The sequence below is a fragment of the Gallus gallus genome, chromosome 1 (genome assembly GCF_016699485.2).
Source record: "Gallus gallus isolate bGalGal1 chromosome 1, bGalGal1.mat.broiler.GRCg7b, whole genome shotgun sequence".
In the NCBI taxonomy this organism is placed as follows: Eukaryota; Metazoa; Chordata; class Aves; order Galliformes; family Phasianidae; genus Gallus; species Gallus gallus.
Genome location: NC_052532.1, coordinates 180,920,946 through 180,944,272, shown reverse-complemented (window position 1 = coordinate 180,944,272; position 23,327 = coordinate 180,920,946). Strand labels below are relative to the sequence as shown.

Here is a 23,327-nt window from a genome sequence, read left to right as displayed (position 1 = left end):
GGTATCTGCTGGGATTATCCCATGAGGACATGCAGCAGGAGATGGCCAGGGGGACATGGCAATAAGCCCATAGACTCATAGAATATTGTGGGTTGGAATGGACCCACAAGGATTAAGTCCAACCCCTGACTCCACATAGGACCACCCAAAATCGAAACCCTGTGTCTGAGGGAGCTGTCCAAACGCTCCCTGAGCTCCAGCACTCAGGGCCGTGCCCACTGCCCTGGGCAGGCTGTTCCATGCCCACCTCCCTCTGGTGCAGACCCTTTCCCTCACCCCCAGCTGCCCCTCCCCTGACGCAGCTCCATGCTGTTCCCTCGGGCCCTGTCTCTGTCACAGAGAACAGAGCTCAGCGCTGCCCCTCTGCTCCCTCTGAGGAGCTGCGGCTGCAATGAGGCCTCCCCTCAGCCTGCTCTGCTCTGGGCTGAGCACACCCAGGCACCTCAGCTGTTCCTTTACCCTCCAAGTCATTCCCCATCTTTGTTGCCTCCTTTGGACTCTCCCTTATAGCTTTATGCCCTTCTTATACTGTGGGCCCAAACCTGCACCCAGTGCTGGAGGTGAGGCATCACAGTGCTGAGCAGAGGGCACAACCCCTTCCCTCACCTGACTGACAGTGCTGGGCCTGGTGATCACATTATGCTGTATATTACGAAAAACCTCAAAAAGAGTTTGAGTGACGAATATAAGCTTTTTGTATTTGTGTTATTATTTTAGGAGGAGATCTATTACTTGTGCTTTGCACAATGCCTCAGTAACTATGAGGGAGCCAGGAGAGGTAGCGCTGAGAATTACTTACCAATGGGAGCAATTCCATTGATTTCAAGGCCAAATGCTTAGGAAAATAGTGTACTGACACCAGTAAGAAGGCCAGCAGAGATCCAGCTCAGTGCAGATGCAGCACTGGTGCTAGCATAGGGTGTGAGTCAATCCCTAGGGCAGGTACTGTGTCCTTTCAGAAAGATTGCAGTGCTTTTTTTATTTCTATAACCCAAGAGTATTTCAGAAATCTACCTAAGCAAGGAGGAAGAAAGAATAGTATCTTGTTTGTCTTGGACAAGCAATTTCCAGGAAGGCTAATAATTGCTAACATAGCCCAGAAAACACCTTGTCTAAATATCTGGAGCTGCTGAGAGTACCCATTAAACGCAATGACCAAGAGCTGCCATGGAGATACTATTTCACAAAAATCTTACTTAGCTACTTCCCATTCACTTTTAAACCAACGTGGTTAATCACTTCAATTTCCCAGGCCCAAGCTAAAGAGAGATGCTCATTGCTTTTCACAGTTCAGCCCTTATGGTGCTGGATAAAAAACAGTTATGAACATACAATGTGGACAAGAGTGGCTGACTATTTTTTTCTGATAGAACTGGAAAAATTTTTTATTGAACCACACCAATTCAGCTTCTCGCATTTTTAAATCAAACTTCAGAAGTAAATAAGGGCTTTTATGATGTAGATTGTAATGAAAATGGTTCTTGCTGATTGTTTGGAAGCAGTTAGCTACAACCTATGCCATTCAGAAATGCAAGAGGTCCTGTGTATAGTCTGAGTTTTCCATTTCTTGAACTTTTAACAATCTGTAGAAAACTAAATATTTGACAGTGCCAGCAATAGAAGTGAAAAAGAAGGATCAAGATAGCCCAGAGATTTATTTGTTGCTCAGAAATAATTGTTCTCCCCTGAGTAAGCAAAGGGCAATTTAAAATGAATGAGAAATCACAATACGAGGAGTGAAAATAAATAAATATATAAGATACAATACCTTCTATAAAGAAATATCAGAGCTGAAAACCAGCAGAAGCTGCTGAGTTAGAAGCAACTTCTCCAGCTTCCTATATGACAAATGAATGTCAGTGCAATGTAATTCTGCTCAGAAATTCTGGAGCACTTTTTGCCAGATCTGAAATCAGGCCGTCTGTGTGTGAGCCCTGTGTGCCATTTCAAAACTGTAGAAAAAAAGTAATAATGCAGTGACATATTCAAAATAATTCCCCAGTCTGAAAAACTGTGCACTTGGGTGTGAATTTTGCCATCTGGAAAATAATGACTGTCAACAAGGAGATGGTGCCTAAAGAAAAGCCAGAGGTCTGATGCAGTCTTTCTTCTGCTTGTGTTCTGTGTCAGCATGAAAATGAAGAAATGGCCCAAACACATCAGCCCGGGCTTGCCTATCTTAGTAAGTTATTGCAACTTTCCATGCAAAAGTTGTTTATAGTAATTGATAGCAAGTAATTAACTGCTATACTCAGGAAGAAAAAAAAAAGACAATCTATCTGAAGGAGCACATGGAAGCCCGGCAACAAGCAAAAGACAGAAAGTGGAAAAGAGTACAGAATGAAAATGCACATTTTCATTTCATTATACTCCTGTTCACTTTTTGCTGTTAATCCGAGACACGCTCTTTGTCAACCCTTTCCCTTCTCAGAATACAGAGCTACAGAGAGAATGGTGAGAGGACTTCTTTCTACCGTTCACTATTTATAGCTGTAATGTTTTTCTCCTTTGCATTTGTTTTGCCTCCACTTTTCCTGCTCTCTCAGGATGCTCTTAGAGGAAAGACGACTAAGGAGCACCAGCACTGCCTGGCCAAATCATGCAGTGGTGCTGCCCTTGTGTTTTGACCATCTCAATCCTGTGTGCTGCTTGCACAGTGGAGATGCACACAACCTTCTTCAGTTATGGTAAGAAAAATCCCTTCTGAATACCTGTGTTGCTGAAGATGTTAAAGAGCTGCTCCTGTAGCAGTCCTGTGAATTCCTGCTTGGCTCCTGGCAGCATGTTGTGCCTGACTGCATACTTTATCTTTGTGAAATAGGTATGGATATGTGAAAAGCAGAAGAAAATGAACCTCAGGACTGCAGTATTCTGCTGTTCAAATGTGTGGATGCAACATAATTCTCTTAGCAGCCTTTACTACTTTTTAATGTTTTTTTTTTACACTTTTTTTTTTTCTAATAGAAATGACAGAGATTTGTTTTTCATTGGCTTAATGTGTGTATTGCATTCTGTGCAGTATAACATTTACCATTTCCCATAAAATCTGAGTTAGTCTGTTTAAAGATATACATGAAACAGTCAGGTTATAGCCAGGCAAGTGTGTGAAAGTTGACATCTCAGTTAATTCCCATTGCAGCAGCCAAGCATCTGCTTATCCCCTGAAATACTGCTGATGTGATGTTTACTAATCTGGGAGGAACTCAGAAGGACTAATAGCACAGAACAAGATTAACTTTGATAGTAAGGAGACAAATTCTGTTTATCTGAGAGAAATGGTGTTATTTTTTGTTGTTGCTTTTTGGTTGGTTGGTTTTGCTATTGGATAATCAACTAGAGGATTGTATCACAGTGAAGTATTCCCTTGGTCCTTGCCTTTGTTGAACCCTGTGAGGTTCTTGTTGTCCCACTTCTCCAGCCTGCCCAGATCCCTTTGAATGGCAGCACATCCATGGTATGACAGTGGTTTTTTTTTTTTTTATCATTTATGAACATCGTAGGTGTACACTGTGCCATCATCCAGGTCATTAATGAAGACAATAAACAGTACTCACCCTACAGGTGACTGGTGTCGGGCTGGGCTTTGTGCTGCTGACTATAAACCTGTCAACTTGGTTGTTCCACCAGTTTTCATAATCCACCTCATTGCACATTTATCTAGTTCAGCTTCATCAGTTTGTCTATGAGGATGTAATGGGAGCCAGTATTGAAAGCCTTGCAGAAACTGAGATAAGCAACAACCTCTGCTCTCCCTTCATCCACTGACTACATCTTTTCATTGCAGAAAGCTATCAAGTTGGTGAGGCAGGATTTCTCCATTATTAATCCATGCTGACCACTCCCTGCAAGCCATCTCATTTTTCATGTGTTTTCAGGACAACTTGAAATGGTTTTCTGCAGATCTGCTCCGTGGGCAGTCGTTTCCCAGTCTGGGTTGCTGCAGGAGTCTTTCCTCCCTATGGTCAAGACTCAGCATTCCTCCTTGTTGAACTCTGTGCTCTGTTTCTCCAACCTGACCCAGTTCTAACTGTCAGCTCTACCATTAAGGATCTATGCAGTTTGAAACCATCTGCAAACGCAATGGGAGTGCCCTCAGCCACCTTCTCCAGCCTCTGACAGAGATGTTAAGCAGACAGGGCCCTGCAGGGACCCCTGATCTTTTACTCACCTTTTTGTTTCCAAGCCAGATTATCATATCCAAACCTGAACACAAAACTAATGTCAGATATGGTGTCAGAAGCCTTGCTGAAGTTCACTGCTTGGTCAAAAGGACTTTGAATGGAATTTGGGAACATCTTTATTTTGTACTGAGGTCACATTGCTGTCAGTCACCCAACAGTGTGGATGACCTTCTGTGCATGTATCCTTTGTGAAAGGCCATATTTAATTGTCTGACTGAGTCCTGAGGAGATTAGGATCTGAACTGGCTTTTGCATTACTCGATAGCTTGCAATGTGCTGTCTCATCACGGCACTCTTAGTTATTCATTTCTGAAGATTAGGATCTGAGCAAATAGTAGCTCTATGTACTAAAGTTTCTTAAACAAACTCTTTTGTTATATTCCCGATTTACTTACTCTTAAGGTTTCTGTGAACATTAACTGAACAATATTTGACATGTCGTAACAAAATACAATTATAAATATAGATGATTCTCATGCAAAATTAGCAGAAGGGATAAAATCTTGAATTCTAATCTATCTGCTCTAGCAAGTCCAATTTAAACATCTCAAAATTTGCTTTAGGAAATCATAATACACGATAATGAATATTCTGTTCGTGTCTGAACATTTTCCTTTAGTCTCCCACAGTGTTTAGTTATCAAAACAGAAGAACTTGGGCAGATTTTACTATGCGTTCTCAAGATGATCAAGGAACAGATATTTCTGATGCTTGAAGGCAGTTCTCAGTTCCTTGTCAGCGCAGGCTCCCTTGATGCACAGACTTGTAAATACTTCTGACACAAACAAAGACTGCTGCAGTACGCCAGATTTGCTCTGAGAATCAGAATAAAACCAGCTGTTTAGGCTTTGGATGTGAGACACTCTGAATAAACAGGGTACTGACCAAAAACCAAAGTTTTATAACATGATCTAATCTTGTAAGCAGGCTACACACTGTTTGAACAGAGGCCGAATAAAGAATGTAATAGCTCTTGAGCTGAACTCTGCAGATGTTCGCATGCTCATTCAGAGATGCTTGGCCAGTGAGGGATTTTCTAATTTACAGCTCCATCTCTGGTAGGACAGGCAAAATGTTTGCACCAGCCCTGAGAAGGAAAGCTCTCAAACAACTGACACGAGTTTGATGGCAGTGCTTCACTTTTATGGCAAGATGTGAGGCATTTTCCTAAAGCTTTCACCTTGGCAAAACTACCGGTTCCCTTGCACAGTTAATAATCTTTCCCAGAATTGATCTTCCTTTCCGTATTTAGTCAAAAAGAAGCCTGTATGGTCTAGGGATGGGACGGAATGTGTGTGAGGGTGATGCACACAGTGCCCTCCTTTATTGTGCAGAACCAAGGTCTCACCCTGAAACAGCAGGCTGCTAGAGACACCAGCTCCTAGGTGAGTCATAACATGAAAGGCATTAAAATCCAATTAGTCTGTATTTCATTCCTCTCACAAAGGCAGGCTATTGTTCCAGCCCTTTCTCTTGATAACATTTTCTCTGAAACTCAAATTTTTATCTTGAACGGGGACGGAGGCCATTCCAGACTGCATCAGGGGAAAAAAATGATGTCTACTTGGTCTGAATTCTCAGCTTGGTTGTGTGGGCACTCTGGAATAGAATTTCCCTCATCCTCAGACCCACCCCCAGTGGCACGACCTTTTGAGGGAGCCTGGTGGCAGTACTGCACAAATTCTGCCCCCTTATCTCAATAGCAGCACAATGGAGGATGTAGGTGAAATAAAATCACGCTCCTCTCCATCCTATTTCTTCTCTCCCTTCCTGTGAATGGAAATGGCTTCAAAACCTCTGAAGATGTCTTCCTAAATACAAATATATTCAAAGGTCTCTTTATGTGTAATTGATTAAAAATTGAAAGTGAAGCTTGGGATTGAACTGCCAACCTGAATTTGCTTTTGTTAGATTATTGCATAGTAGCCAGGATGACAGATTTCCTTACAGATCACATTTTGGTAGAAAATTTGTTTTTAAAACTTCTTATACAAGGCTTTTTTTTTTCTTTTTTTTTTTTTTTTTGCTTTCTTTGCAACTTCTTGCCCTGATCACTGGCTTCTGTAGCAGCCCATCACTGCACCCTCTCTGTGTGCAGAACGCTGCAGCACGGAGCACTTGTCTGCAGCAGGATGGCAAAAATGTGGTTCAGTCGGAGCTTAAAACAGGGAAAAGGAGAGTAAACTGCTACAGGTCTCGTGAGATACAATAACTTTTGTGCTTTTGGCACTTCGGTTTTGTATTAGGATGAAAAGAGCATAAATTAAAACTGCACAGATCATCCTGCTTTTCCTGATCCTTGAGTGCTCAAGTGCTTTACCCTCATGAGGCTTTTCTTTCAGCCCAGCTTTTTGTGCACAGCATATAAATGTATTTACATAGAACCTGCTTCTTCACCTCCACAGACGACTTGAAAAATGCACATTGTAAGAGGAGAAAGAACTATTTGAAAGCCTGACATAAAAATGACGCAGTATGGGAAAATGGTAAACAGAAAGGAAAAATAGCGATATGGATATATAAAAGATGAGCGCTGACACTGCAGCGTGCAGCCTTTGGGCCAGCAGCCAGGTGTGCAGGGCCAGGCTGCCATCAGCATCGCCTCCAGGGAGGCCTTGGCTTGGCTGCCCCTGAGAGGCTTAGTCTCCGAATAAAGAGAAAATGGGATAACAGCGAGGTATGAGTTTCCCTCCAGAGGCAAGTGCAGTTTATTAGCAGCCTTTATATGTTATTCTGTTTATCATGGAAAACAGCTGTGGAAAGAGCTGCCTGCCTCAGTTCCGCGGGTGCAGGGCAATTACACGTGAAGGGACCGTGGGAGCAGTGAGTTAAGAGAAGCTGACCATGGAAATAAAGGAGAGCACATTGCATGAACATTGCAGGGGCCCTGCTAGCACACAGTAGTGAGGAGCAGAGGCAGGTGGCTTTCCCACCAAACCCATCTCTGTGCCTGCAGATGCAGCCAGAGGTCCTCAAACAAAGCATTTCTCTGTCAGAAGTGCTACTGTGCTGAGGCAGAAATGTTCTCTCTATTTTGACATCCTGTTTCTAAACAAAGCTTGAATTTGTTTTCAGAAAAAGGCTTTTGGGGTGCTGTTTATGGAAGCTGCAAGCATACAGCAATGATGCTATGCTTTACTGTTTTTGAAAGGGAATATATATCTTCACTTTTAACAGGAATTTTCACAGGCTTTAATTTTAAGGAGGATGCACTGTAAGCATCTAGAAGCCAATTCCACGTGAGGAGTTGCAGATTTTCTTCTGTATATTTCTACCTTAAATTTAGTCGTTGGCAGAGAAACCACCCATTCGTAAAACCCATGCATGCATCCATCCTGGCAGCAGCATGCATCCTGGGAACCAGCCACCTGGATGTGCAGGATTGTATTTTTCATTGACACTGTTGGCTGCTCAGGGGAGTAATGCTCAACAAACACAAACTGTACTGTTAGAATATTAACTACAGCTTCATCAGAAAGCTACCAACTCCAGAAAAAAAAAAATATATATATATATATGTTTGAAAATTTAGGGTACAGCCTCTACAATATAGTAAGTAAACATAAAGTTGACAGAAACTCTCACCTACAGCAGTCCGTTTACTTGATGAATTTACCCAGAAGTGAAACCTTAGATAACAGAGCACAGCTGACCAGGTTATACCAACATTAAGTGATGTTCTGAGTTCAATTGTACAATAATTTCCCATAAAGAAGCAGGCAATCTGTTTTCCTTACACGAAGAAATAAGATCATCAGTAAGACATATTTAGACTTTTTCCAAGGAGTCTGACAGATAACTATCCGTCTTCTAATTAAAATGTGACACGAGTGTCTGGTTTTCTTGGATTTATTACAAAATCTCATCAAAAATGCACCTATTTTTATCATGTAACCAAGTAAAATCATGTTGGAACAGTTACAGAATCATAGAATCATGAAGACTGAAAGAGATCACTAAGATCATGTAGACCAGACATGTCCAACCTGCAGCCCACAGCACACAGGCCAGCACAGGACACAGTGCGGCTGCCCAATGCTCCGAGCCATCATGGCGGTGGCTCTGCCCAAGTGTGCACCCATCACTCAGCAACAACCAAACATCAGTGACCTATCAGTGCTGTGTGGCTGAAACCAGATACTAATCTAATATCGTTTCTGCTTTCAGATTTCATTTTACTATTGACTTAGGAAACAGCATATATTCTTTTTTTCAGGTGATTCAGTTTTTCCTTTTTTTTTTTTTTTTTTTAACCCAGATCTGAATCATAGAATCATAGAATTGTTTGGGATAGAAGGGACCTTTAAGATCATCTAGTTCCAACCCAACCCTCTTGCTATAGGCAGGGACATCTCCCTCTAGACCAGGTTGCTCACAGCCCCATCCTGCCTGGCCTTGATTGCTTCCAGGGAGGGGGCATCCAGAGCCTCACTGGGCAACCTGTTCCAGTGTCTCATCACCCTCACAGTAAAGAATCTCTTCCTAATATCTGGATTTCAGTGATTAGTTCTTGTTTGTCAGAACTGCTCACATTTGCCATTCCTCTGAGGAACAATCTCCCGTAGACTAGTAGTCTTGAGTGACAGGATGTAGTTTGTGTGCCAGGAAACATTTGGACGGTATGGTTTGAGTAGATCTTAAACTGGCAGGTCCCAAAATAGCAAGCTTAAATTCCAGCACAGAGACATTAACTTAAAAATGACCTTATGAGCCACAAATTGGTAAAATATCTAGAAAATTATCTACTAGACAGATTGTCACAACTGCACAATATTGCAAGACTGATTTCAAACTTAAGCAGTTGGTATATAGAATAGTAATGAGGAAAATCTATGTCTGCCTACTAGGTACAATTCAGATAAAACTGGATTCTGTGCAAATCTTTTCATGAAGCTAACAGACTGTTCTGAAAGTCAAATATATTACAGAACTTTATATTCATAAGGAACACCACAGGCTGTGATGCTCATTTTTCAGCTACAGAACAGAAAATACAGGGACAATAAAAATGCTAATTGCTGAATCCTTTAGGTATTCAAAATCAGAAGTCCTCTGTAGACTTTGAAACTGTTTGGACCATCTGCTTGTCCAGGAGCAGCAGAAAAAGGCTACTACATGAGGCAAGATGAGCTGATGACAGCAGGCCAGGCACCTCACTGTCAAGGTGCAGTGTTCCATGGCACCCAATAAACAAGAACAGAGCAAGTTGAAATCTGAGTTCTGCAGAGGAGAACCTGAGTTTTCTGTTGGATAACAGGTTGGCCATGAGCCAACAGTGTGCCCTTTTGGCCAACAAGGCCAATGGTATCCTGGGGTGCATTAAAAAGAGTGTAGACAGCAGATCAAGGGAATTGATCCTCCTCCTCTACTCTGCCCTGATGGAATCTTATTTGGAACACTGTGTCCAGTTCCAGGCTCCCCACTTCAAAAAAGACAGGGATTTTCTTGAAGGAGTCCAATGGAGGACCACAAAAATGGTAGAGGGCCTGGAGCATCTCCCTTATGAAGAAAGGCTGAGTAACCTGGATCTGTCCAGCCTGGGGAAAAGAAGACTGAGGTTGGATCAGATTAACGATTATAAATATCTGAAGGGAGGTGAGAGGCAAATGGATTAGGCCAGGCTCTTCTCATTGGTGTGTAGTGACAGGACAAGGAGTAATGGCCTGAAACTTGAACATAGGAAGTTCAGTACTAACATGCAGAACGTCTTTATGGTAAGGGTGATGGAGCACTGGGACAGGTTGTCCAGAGAGTTTTGGAGTCTCCTTCTGTGGAGATATTCAAGACTCATCTGGGTGTCTACATGTGCACCTACTGCGGGGAACCTGCTTTTGCAGGGGGTTGGACTCAATGATCTCTTGATGTCAGTTCCAACCCGTGTGATTCTGTGATTCTGTGGAGAGAGGAGCAGCACAGTATGGTGTTGGGTGCAAGAATCCCTGCAGTGTAGCTCGGGTAAGGATAGAGTTCATCAGTACAGGTGAAGAGGTGAGGTGTCAGAGTCTTTGGAAACTCAGGGGAGTTGCAGAGCTTGCTGGTATAGCCGGGGCCCTGATAGTGCTCACTCTTGGACAGCCCAGCTGAAAACCTGGGTTAACAGGAGTTGTTGATTTCCAGAAACCAGGATGGAAATTTTAAGATCCTTCCTAGTCTGTGCCATGCTATCAAGCTTATGGGATGAATGAAATTATTTTCTAGTATCATCTTTTCTAGTAGGTTTTCAGTATTGGAACAATTTATCTTCCAACAGGAATAACAGAGTGCGTATCAGTTTGATAACCAGTCCAGCTAGTGTTCAGTGAAGAAAAAGCATTATTGAACAAGTTGTGCTGATTACTTGTATAGTTCAGCAATAGCTATACATCTCAACTTGATAGCATCTAATGATCCAACTGGTTTTACTGGTGTTTTAGCTAAAGTGTCAAGGTGTTGTCCGCTCTTAACAGGCCATTTTGATAATATGCAAGAAGATGTAAAAAGACACTAAGTCAACAGCATCTTGCTGCCCTCTGTGCTGCCATTCCTATTATCCTGCTGTACTTTGCTTAGCCACTACCCTTTTTCACCCATAAAATACAACAGTATAGACAGTCCACGTCTTGTTGTCCCAGCACAGTTGATCTCTGGCCTCACTGCTACTTCAAATTCTGACACAACAAAGATGTTTGAATGCTATAGAGCATGGTATTCTCTAATGAGTACACTGAAATGACTGGAAAGGACTTTCTGATTGTGTTCAGTACAAACATTTAAATTAAATCTCATTCCAAAGTGTGATCTGCACCTAGATTTCTTTGCTGTGATGCTAACCAAAATGTTGACCTTTTAGAAACGCATGCCAGAACTGAATGTCATGAATGCCCTGTTGCATTGGCCAGCCTGGCCCCTTGGAGCTCTACAGGCTCACATCCTTCTCCAATCCACAAATAAAACAGCAACACAGTGAATATTTTTAATAGTGAAGTCACAGACCTCTGTTCACCTCATGCAATTTTTCACAGAGAAAGCTGATTAATGTGTGGTTATATTTCACCCTGTGTACAACACAAAAACATTTCTGTCTTAACCTGTTGACGTAGCTGTGGGTGTTAAGTGTATACGTTCATCACAGGGATGCAACTCACTAACAATTAGAAAAGGTCCATATCATGCTTCATCTGTTATTGCATGCAAATGTTTTCTTTCAGCACAAAAATCTTTTGCATCTGCTTGTAGTTTTGCAGTCTTTGAATACTCCTGTGGTCTAAGAGAGTAAGCAAAGGTAGCCTAGAATCAGGCTGGCAATTAAAATATTCCTCAACAGAGAAGAAAAATGATTCCTTATCAGCAGTCCTACAACTTGATTTGAAGCTTTTCAGCAGAACAAATTAGAAACTGACCAGTTTGCAGCCAGCTTGTAACCTGTCTTCACAGGTGTAGGGCAATGTGCTAATAAAAAAGACAGAAAGCAGAGCTGCAATAAAAATTGAGGGCAGTTCCTCAGCATAAATAAGCACAGAGGGAGCTGCTGCTACTGGGCTTGATAAGGGGAATGTGTTTGCTGTACATCTGGGCTCCGTAGATGACAACATTTTGCACTTCTTTATCTATAACTGTTCATTCTTCAAAACATTTTGAGGAATGTGGTGGGTGATTCTGTCTCCGTCATTACCTGTGTGATCAACATCTGTGGATTACTACTGTGCATTCTGCCTTGGGTGGGTTGTAGTGAGACCAGGACTTCATTTTCCAGGTCCATACGGATGACCTGACCACCTCTTCTATTTGCAGTTGACTCTGTACACATAACTCTCAGTGTCACTCTGCCTGCTTTCTGCAGCTACATCCGGGGCCTGTCTCCAGCTTGCCCTGATGGGCACACAGCATGGGCAGAGCCCTGACAACACGCCCTTCTGCCCTCCCTGCCTCCAAGGCACGCACAGGAGAGACAAAAACAAAGGGTGGATGGGATGAGCCTTCTGCCATGGCAGCTTTGTCTTCAGGGGCTGCACACTAGCAGCCAGAAGAGCATGTAAACAGTAATCCCATTGCTTCCTAGCAGTGACACATCTACAAAGTTTTTTCGTGCAACTACTGATTAAATACATTTAGAGAATTTCTCAGGAGTATCTATTCTGGACAGCAAAGGATTGAAGGTAATTTTACAGAGTTTGTAAATGATAATCTGATTGAAAAGTATTACTTCACTATTAAAAATATTCACTGTGTTGCTTTTTTTGCAGTTATGTTTTTATCTGCCAGATTAAAGAATCCGTTAATGTATTTATGAGCTGTACTGGAAAAGCAGCAAAGGAACCAATTTGAAGATCAGATTAGATAGATACAGCTGCTTAGTTCAATCATTTGAGTTTGTTTATCATTAAAACATACTTTGCTTTAGCCTAGCTACAGATACTGCAGTTTTAACTACTGTTGACTTTCAATTCACATAATTATGTTTGATCAGGCTTTTTCGTGGTAGGGAGTGATTTCTTATTTAGAATAATATGAAGATAAGGAGTGCTAAGACTAAATTTTATAGGAAGAAGCAGTATGTTTCCTTTTAGAGAAAAAAAACAACAAACCCTCCAGGCCGTAAGAAGTTTTGTTATAAAGATAGCTGCTTACAAATCATACTTCAGGGAGAGCCTGTGATGACTTGTAGCACCAAGAGGCAGTTTTTGTATTAAAAGTAATTTTTCACTGCTGCAGCAGCTTAATAGCAGCGTGTCATATAACATAGTGAGATCCTGTGGCTGCAGCCGTGCTACCTTTTGACATCATGAGCATGCCAAAAAGGTCATCCATGCCAACAGAAACCAAACAGTGGGGAAAAAAAGCAGCACTATCACTGCTGGGCAGTTTCTGAAGTGCAGATAACTGGATGAATTATTGCTTGTGCCTTACTCCCTCCTCCTGAGTGTGGAAAAGTGCACTGCCTTTTATTGCATGAGAATGAACGCTTTCCCCATTTATACTGACCATAACAAGGACAGTGACACAACCAGAGAAAACCTCCAAGGTCTCACTCTGTTCCATGCCCTAAGGTAAGCACTGAAGTGCAACTGCTCGTGGTCACTCAGTACTGGTGGGCAGAAAGGGCCCACAGCATTCTGAACCACCCCAGAGCATCACAGAATCGTTAAGGCTGTAATATCGCTAAGATCATCCATCAACCAATGCCTGTGACTGCTCTAGACCACGTCACTCAGTGCCACATCTGCCCTTTTCTTGAACACCTCCAGAGACTGTGATTTCACCACCTTCCTGGGCAGCCTGTGCCACTGCCTCACCACTCTTTCTGAGAAGAAATTGTTCCTAATACCCAACCTGAGCCTCCCGTGATGCAGCTTAAGGCCATTAACTCTTGTCCTATCACTGCTACATGGGAGAAGAGGCCAACCCCCACCTCAACACAACCCTCTTTGCATATAGTTGTAGAGAACAATGAGGTCTCCCCTGAGCCTCCTCTTCTCCATACTGAGCAGTCTCAGTTCCCTCAGCCACTCCTTTTAAGACTGTGCTCCAGACCCCTCACAGCTCCATTGCCCTTCTCTGGACACTTTCTAGGGTCTCAGTGCCTTTCTTGCAGCGAGGGATCCAAAACTGAACGCAGTACTCAAAGTTTGGCCTTACCAGAGGCCTCAGTGCAATCAAACATTGCAAGATGAATTTCAAAGAGCATAGACAGCCACAGCCCTGAATTACCTTTCTGACTATCTGAATATTAGACCTGCAGTTTTAACAGGTAGTTTTATCCCAGCAGATAGCAAAGCCAGATTCCCTGTTAGCAAGGAGGACAAAGCAGGGCACTGACTGATAAAAGAGGCAGATTTAGGTGATGTCTGCTCTAATCTGCTGAGGCTCTGACACAAACCTTGCTGAACTCAGCCATAGGGTGGTGGCACCTCACTGCGCTGAGACAGTCTACCATCTTTCCCTCTCCACCCGCAGGCAGCATGGTACACACTGTTCTGCTGACCATGTACCACCCACATTCAGCCCAGCACCTGGTTGTGGAGAGCTGGCATGCATGGATCAGGCTGTACTGTTCACTTCATAGTTACTGCCATTTGTACTTCTAAGTATCTGTTCATTTTCCCAAATGTCTTCTGTCTTGGAGCCACATAATCATTAGGATTTCTGAACAGCAGAAGATGAGTATAATGATATTTAAGATAACCTTCCCCAAGCAATAAAATGAAGAAACTTTCTTCCTCCATCTACTGAGCATTGTAAGCAAATTAAACTGAAATGTTGCCCAAGCAACAGGCAAGACTTCTTGGTAAGGGTAATGCCTCCAAATGGATCAGAGCTGGTTATAGTTAGAAAAAAAAAGAAGAAAGTAATAACATTATTTTGGTAGCAACTTCAGCAACTCCTTACAAAAGACTTTTCCTCCGGGCATTTGAATATCAGCAGGCATTCCCAGAAGCATCGCCGCATGCATAAATCATCAAAACACACAATGAGAAAGAAAGTAAGCAAGCAGGAGGCGGGGAAAGACAGGGGGAGGAAGTACACAAGAAACAAACAAACAAACAAACAAACAGAAAAACAACAAAAAAAGAACTCAGACCAGAGGGATACCAGGTGAGTCCCAGTGAGTTGAAGTGAGTGAGCTGTATGTGAAATCTTCTAATGAAAGTGGTTCTGCTGTTTTCATGGGGAGCCAGTTTTTTTTTCTTCAGGGCATAAAGAACAAAAACAAAAACATTTTGGAAATAGCAGTTATTCATCATTCTCTTTCTAGACTTGGAAAGAATTTTCATTTTCGTCTTCACCATGAACAAGACACAGAGCTACGAGGAGGAGGAACAGGAAAGTTAGCTAATACAAATAACGCTTTTAAAACTTAAATAGCCTTGATGTTCCTTTGTTGCTGAAAATTTGAAATGAAGGAAGCAAGTCTTCTAAAAACATCTTCCATCTGTAATTAGACAGATTCAAACATGCAGCAAGGCAGAATGAGTTACTGCACAGGCCACCAGCAGAGTTGGAGTAGGGAGAGCCTCCCCTGTAGCAGAACAACAGATTCCTGTTGTGCCCCAGTTTTGGTGCCATATGCACTCCATGTATGTCTCTATACTTAGGGGTTCTGGTTGATGAAAAACTTAACATGCGCCTGCAGTGTGAGCTTGCAGTCCAAAAAGGCCAGTGGGTTCCATCAGAAGAGAGATGACCAGCAGGGCAAGGGAGGTGATTGTCCTCCTCTATTCTGCCCTCACGAGGCTGCAGCTGGAGTACTGCATCCAAGTGTGAGGCCCCCAGAAAGATGTGGAGCTTTTGGAGAGGATACAGAGAAGGGCCACAAAGATGATCCAAGGGATGGAGCACCTCTGCTATGAGACTAGGCTGAGGAAACTAAGATTATTCAACCTGGAAAAGAGAAGGCTGCAGGGAGACCTCATTGCAGCCTTCCAGTATTTAAAAGAAGCTTATAAACATAAACATGAGGGAAATCAACTTTTTACATGGGTAGATAGTGATAGGACAAGAGGGAATGGTTTTAAACTAAGGAACGGGAGATTTAGATTGGATACCAGGGAGAAGTTTGTCATGGAGAGGGTGATGAGGTGCTGGAACAGGTTGCCTAGAGAGATTGTGGATGCCCCATTCCTGGAGGCATTTAAAGCCTAATTGGATGGGGCCCTGGGCAACCTAATCTATGACTTGATCTAGCGGCTGGTAACCCTGCCTGTGTCAGGGGGATTGGAACCTGCTGATCCTTGAGGTCCCTTCCAACCCAAGCCACTCTATGGTTCTATGATTCTCTCCCAGGGCTCACACTGAGTCTGCATCCTCTTCTATATTGGCATTACTGCCAGCGCTCAAGCAGTACTAAGAATAGAGTTGTTCTTTTTTGTTGTTACTGTTTTTCTTCATTCTGTGGGATGTTTTTCCATTGCTCAAGTTATTACTTTTCAGGGCACAAAAACAAATCCATACAATCTGGATGACTGATCACGTGGCACATATTTCAAACTTGCAGCAGTACTTTACAGCTCCCATAAATCCAGTACATTAATTTAAAAAGTATAAATAAGTAAACCTGAAAAAAATTTGAAGTTACCATCTGCTCAGAATCATTCAACAAAGAGAAAAATCAGCTAAATTCTACAAAAGAGATCACAATAAATAATTCATACAGCTCTGCAAGCAAGAGTATCATCACATTTGTTCCAACTCACATTGCGGCCTGTCTTCCAGGGTGAGCTGCGCTGCCTTTTCTGCATGGCTCACAGAATTTACCACAACAGAATTTCAATAAGAATATTAAGAGATTTTTTTTTTTTTTTTTAACTAAGAAAATATCTTCCATTGTTCACCAGCTGGAAAAAATTTCCTCAGTGAGTTAACAACAGAAAAAGATTATTTCCTACCCATGTAAGGAATGTCCCTCTGTACCTGAGGTGTCTTACATAACGTGAAGCACAGAAGGTAATTTTTCTCTTTTAGATTACCTTAATACTGAAGCCTGCTTAGCTTTTCTTTTTAGGTAAGCAGTGTAGCCACTCTTAGGTTACAGAGACCATATATTAGGTATTCACTGACTTCTGATAAGTCTGTGGAAAAACCCACAGTGCTTTCCACGGAGTGATCTTATCAGCTGAGCACACAGTCTGCCCACATGGTGGAAGTCAGAGTAACAGCCTTAAATACTGCAAAAATCTGTGTGAACCTGGAGCAGGTTTCTCTACACTGTATGGGAAAGATGAATTCACCCCCACAATCTCTTTGTTGAATTTAAAAGCTTCAATAGAGAGCTGATTGTTTGACCTCATTGCCTTTTTTTGCCTTCATTAAAGATAATGATTTCAAGCAGCAGAAGGCCATTGGAAATGTAGATGTTAGTATTTGCAGTGGTCATTAAGTATGCGGAACACAAAGTGACTATTTCAATGACATCCTTTCAGGCAGGATCGAGGTCTTCAGAAAGCTGTGAGCCCTCACATAGCCAGCTGACAATGCTTGTGAGAGAGGGAAGGAGACAGTATCTGGGAAGCATTTCTCAGACAAGGTCCTCGCTACAGAATCCTCTGTGAAGAGCTATAAACCACAGTGATCTCAACCATCCTTTTTAAGGATTTCTTATTTTTACTCTGAGAGATTCATAGCAATTAAAAATAGCAACCACCAATGAACCACCTTCATCTCAAGGCTACATCAGTGGTTTGATTGATCTGAGTCAGCTGAGAACCCAATTAGTCCTTAAAACAGGGGGAAAGTGTTGCTTCAGGTCACATATAATCCAGCAAGAGAAATTAGATACTGACACCTACTGCTGCTGGGAAAGTAATGGGCACAGGTTTGGGGGAGAACCAGGTATGGAGTTTTCAGTTGTTTGATCTTTCCTTGAAGGAATGAGATCATTAGGAGTATCCACTATTCATCTTCTAAAGAAGAAGAAGAAATTTTTCACTATGGAGATGGTGAGGCACTGACAGAGGCTGCCGAGAGAAGCTGTAGATGCCCCATCCCTGGAGGTGTTCAAGGCTGGGTTGGATGGGGCAATGAGCCACTGGGTCTAGTGGGAGGTGTCCTCGTCCATGGCAGGGGTGTTGGACTACGTGATCTTTAATGTCTCTTCAAACCCAAACCATTCTATGATTCTTTTTCTGCAGATGTGTTTGACTGAAATTTTTGGCTTTCTTTTACCCATTTGTGTTCTGCTTAGGTAACTTAAGAAGGAAAACTCAAGAATGAAGGGGTCACCTTGGTACCCGCAGAGACAGGGTCTGATTCTGGATCTTACTCTGGATTTCGCATCAGCCCATTTATAATTTCACTGGGAAAATACAGAATGAAATCGGGAGATGAGGGGAATTACTCCCAGTTTACACCAGAGGATGTCAGAGCAAGCTCACTCACTGCTTACTGTAACACTGCCATTCACTGTAGTTCCTTAAAGTTCTGAAATCTTTGCAGTGACTGGAACAATATAAGATGAGGTCCACAGTATAGGGTGTCAAATACTTTTCATAAACAAAGTCCTTAATGAACTTCCGAAACTCTCTTTGTTTTCCCAGGATTCCCAACTTATTTGTTTGAAGACCCATTGGTTTAAATATACTTTGTTTTTATTTTTGTTTGTTTGCTTTGGTAGTTTTGAACATTGTGTTAAATGGTTCATATTCAATTTAGTCATAATATGAGATACAGAGTGGGATTCTACCCTGTGCTACTACTTTCATGTACAAACAAATGAAGGTGGCAACAGCTCGTCATCTTCTGGGATGTGCTAAATTCCTTTCTGACCAAGTGCCAACTGATATTGTGCTCCTTCTAGAGTCACTGCCAAGCCCATTTTGTGAGAGCAAAGCGTGAGAGCAAAGCAGAGCCCTGCTGAGCATTTGCCTGGGCTTCATCTGGGCTCTCTGCACTCCTCCAGATTGTATCCCTCTTGAAGAATAAAGATTAAGACAACTCCTAATAGATCACTGTGAGCATATTAGCATTTTGATTATATTAAACTTGATATGAAAATAAAAATATTTTTCCTTTTTTTCTTCCTCACTGTAGGAAGATTTAACTTACCTTGAATCATAATGAACACTTTTTTATTGGAGTCTGATTATATTCAATGCAGTGAGATAAAATGGAAGGTCTGGGTCAAAGAAAGTCCTAAAAGAACTTGATAAACATACTTCAAAAAGGAAACACTTTTCCCTTTAGATTGGGAAAGTTTTAAAACCTACGTCTGACCTTTAAGTGTCTTTGAACAACATAATTATACATAATATTCCATTCACTACCCCTTATGCTTCAGCCAGAGCTTTTTTGACAGGATACATTCCTTTTCCAGTGCAGTCTATGCAGTTTCAAAGTTCAGTAGCACATTAACATTTAGTGAAAAATTTTATCATTATTGTAGGAAATGTTTGAATGCCAGAATCAATGTGAGATTACCTAATCAATATTTTGAAAGCATTCTGAAGATAAGTGTAAAAGAAAATACATATTTCTCTTTTCTTTTTTTTTTTTTTTTTTTTTTTAATTTAAATTAGGATTCTACTGTGCAGATTTTCAATTTAACTTGACACCAGAAATGTCGCAGTACAGGATTCAGTTTAATCAAGCTTTTGCACTCAAGCCTGCTCTGTGCAATGCTCAAAGACAGCTAGATATTCTCCTAAAGTAAGAATATCCTTGACAAAAACATGCAGAAATTTTCCTTCTGGATGAGTAAAGCCAATAGCAACAGATCAAGAAAGATGTTTCTGCCATTAGTTTCTGAAATTTATTTATATTTGATAATAAAAAAATATTGCAGAGAGTGCAATAGAAAGGCATCTTAAAGTGCATCTTAGAGTATGTTAGAAACATGGAGTAATCATTTCAATATCATAGAATCATAGAATCCTTAGAGTTGGAAGGGACCTCTGAGGGCCAGTTAGTCCAACTGTCCTGCGATGCATAGGGACACCGCAGCTCGATCAGGCTGCCGGATCCAGCCTCACCTTGAAAGTCTCCAGGGACAGGACATCAACCACAACACTAAGTAGCAAGAGATAATAGGTATTAGGTAATATCTGAGATCTTGAAGGCAAGATCTTGAAGGCAAGCTAAGTGCTCTGTATAATCAGTGCTGACATCTTGGAGAGCTTTCAGAAGGCAGATTAGACCACTAACGTATGCAGCTACCTCTCCCTGCTGACTGTGTAGGAAAGTCAGGCTTCTCACTGCTGTTGCAGAGCTATGGAAACCCCACAAACAAAAGTCAGTGACAAACATCATCTATAAGTGAAGATTTATCACCCAAGATAAAGGTGACCTAAGACCTGTGGCCCTGTTTCTTGTTATGTTTGTTGATTGCTACAGAAGAGAAAATCACAGTCTTGGGAACAATTCCTTCAGCTTCTCTCCTTCCTTCTCACACGCCAAGGAACAATGAAAGTGACCACCCCCAGCTTCCAAGATGGATGATCAGCCAACCTGCACCTCATGTGCTGCGCTGTCCACAGCTGCGGTAAGAGACAACCCAGTGCATTAAGGATTATGTTATTATGACAAAAGCAGGTAGTAGGACAGGGTTTGGGGCTGAATTCAATGCTATGAGGTTAATGTGTCCAAATTCTCTGGCCTTCCTGAGGATCATGTAGAATTTCTATTATTAAAATCATCATTCTATGATGATTTTATCATCATGTTTTTGGGTGCTTTTAAGAAAATGTGCACAAAATTCACAGGTAACAGGCTTTAGTCTTAAATCATTGAGTTCCTCATGTTCTTGGAGAGCTAATCTGTGCTATAAAACAGGATTTTCTTTAGTAATGGACATGTTAAAATTCCTTTAGATAGGTACTTTTATAATGAGGTACAAACTCATTCTGAATGTGAAGTTTGCCCAGTGCATCCTGTTCATTATTTCTGCATTAGAGCCCAGGCCTGTTATTAATTCCTCACCTTTTGTCCTACTACAAGTTTTAATTCATCCATTTCTTTCTTTTGGAATCATACTAATCTTCAGAGTCCTCTTGAGCTCTACATAACACTCTTCTCTGAGATGGAACCTGTTCTTTTCTGATTCATTTCTTGCCAATGAGAAGAAAACAAGATTGGGAATTGAAATATATAAGTAAAAGCTTCGGCAGTGGGAATGACAAGTAGCAGAAGCCCAGAGAATAATATTCAGTTCCATAATATCAAATAGATAGATATTAAATGTAATTCCAAAGATGTTCAATAGGCCAAAGAGGTCTCCTTGGACAGTTTGGATTCCATCTCCATGGAGGAGTTAAAGAAGTTTTGCACATGAAATAAAATAACCCAGATATAATCAATACAAAGAGCTCAGCAGAAATCCACTCCTGAGGAGCTGTAGTCTCACACGGCCTGATGAGTTTGGATGGGCTGACAAAATTTCCTGTCGAGGCCCTAATGATTGCAACAAGTGATCTGCCTTTATGAGAGGAGGGGAAATGCCCAAAACCCAGGATTTGCAGAAGCATGTACTCTACCTGCCAGTTACCATTGGGTAAAGGGGTGCTGCTACAACTGCTTTATGTGTTTGAAGCTCTTGTCCTAAATAACATTTCTTTGCCTTAGATGAGCTAACTCCTTGAGCACAAAGGACCGTCACCTAATCCAGAACTACTGTGAGGATCACAGTAATGGACAGGAGTAAGTACCTGAGATAGAGTCACAGAATCATAGAATTGTTAAGGTTGGAAAGAGCAGTAAGATTATCTAGTCCAACCATCAACCCTTGCTTGTAACTGCTCTAGACCATGTCACTCAGTGCCACATCTACCCTTTTCTTGAACACCTTCAGCAGCCTGTGCCAGTGCCTCACCACTATTCCTAAGAAGAAATTGTTCTTAATATCCAACCTGAACTTCCCCTGTTGCAACTTAAGGCCATTATCTCTCATTCTATCAGGAAGGAAAGGACGACAGAATCCATTCCAGAGGAGTAGTCTTCATGCAGAGTGGCTTTGGACAGCTTTGGAAGAAGGAGATTGTCTTTTCCATTGTCCTTGGCATTTGGCAACAGCTCTTTCATTTAGTAAAATAAGCATGAGGAGATGGTGGCTGGAAAATGAAATCATCTAAATTAAGGCTATAGCTGATATGTTGTTTTGCAGAGGGAGAGCAGCCACTCCTGGAGCACCTCACCAGGGCTCCTGGAGCAGCTCTCACCACTGGTGCAGCAGTTTGTCTGGAAGCTGGACTTCATGGTAATGGCCTCTGAGCAGGTCTCTCTTCTGCAGGGAGTCATACAATATGATCTGCCCGTATCTCCACCGGGTAGTATTAGTAAAGCCTCCACCAGACAGATCTTGATGATTTCCTTCCAGTTCTGATTGCTCCATTTCTGATTGCGCTCCATCTGAGGAGACACCTGGAAAATTAGCTCTACAGTGCAGGTTTTCAAATCTGCCTCCATAGAAATCCTACTAATTACTAAGAAAATTGTCTCAAATCATAGAATCATAGAATCATAGAATGTCTCAGGTTGGAAAAGGCCTTAAAGATCATCAAGTCCAACCACAACCTGACCAAAATACCCAATATAGTTCTTTGTCACGTTTGTATTTCTCAGCATTTATGTTTAATGCTATCCAGTCTGTAAAGGTCAGAGTTTCACTACTAAGTTCTTCCTCCTCCAGCATCACTGACTGGTAAAAAAACTGAACTGCTAGAGAAACTTTCAGTTTACCTTTCGACTTACCTTTCCTTCCCTTTATTTACCACCTATAAGGAGCTATTCCAGAAAATGTGTTACTTATTACAATAAAAAAGGAAGCAAGACATTGCTGCAATTTAATGGTGGCCAATAAGGAATGGGGCTGTTCTGATGCATTCTCAGTACATTAGTACTCTACTTAACCTTTAGAAAGAGCTAGTTATTTTCAATTATGCATTGCAAATAGCATTAGTCTGCAGGTCTGGACTAATGATTTGCCTACCAAGGATCCACAAAGGGATCTATACTCTTGCTCTCAATCCCGATGCAGTACATTAAGCACTGAATTACTTCCTTACGGTTGTTTGCCCACCATTAACTTTTCATTCATGGTGATCATCTCCTTGCAATAGAAAATGTGGAGAAAAGAAAACCAGTTTCCTATCAGCACAGTAGGCAGGCATGACTTCCAGAGTTTTCATCAGTGTTTTATGTCTTGCAAAGCATAGACACAGCTGCTACAAGCTGGTTTTGTCAGAACATACTGCACAAAATTAACAAGAAGAGACTCAAGACTCTGGGTGGATGCTTTCAGAACTGGGTGGATGTTTTCAGAACTGAATTTGAAAGGAAGATATCTTAATATATATGCATATGTGGGTATCTACACGTTCCTGATTTTCTAATACAATCAATAAATATTTCTGCAAGAGAGTCACGACAGACAAGTTTTCTGCAATATTTTGCTGACATAAATATCTTGACAAAGCCCAATCAGGATGCATTCTTTTTTTAAAGGCATTTGAAAGTTACCAAGTGATGAGAATTCCTCATGTTCTGTTAAGGAATTAACAGAACAAGACAGAAATTGAACTATCTGAAGCATAATATGTATCATCACCCCTCTTCTGTGTCATCTAAACCATGGATAAAGAGACTACAAAACAAAGGATATGCATACCATGAAAGTAAAAAATGACTATTTATTGAGTAATAAACACAAAAGGTGGCTGGGATTTTAGGAGCCTGGTGATGCTG

The 23,327-nt window shown here is 41.6% G+C and overlaps 1 long non-coding RNA gene across 1 annotated transcript; it reads left to right on the top strand.

Moving 5' to 3' along the window:
* The first annotated feature begins 5,521 nt into the window (after positions 1 to 5,521).
* LOC121109152 lies at positions 5,522 to 23,058 on the top strand. Its single transcript, XR_005862866.1, has 4 exons — positions 5,522 to 5,566; positions 19,983 to 20,130; positions 21,210 to 21,284; positions 21,543 to 23,058. It is a non-coding gene; the product is annotated as an uncharacterized LOC121109152 (long non-coding RNA).
* Positions 23,059 to 23,327: the final 269 nt, after the last annotated feature.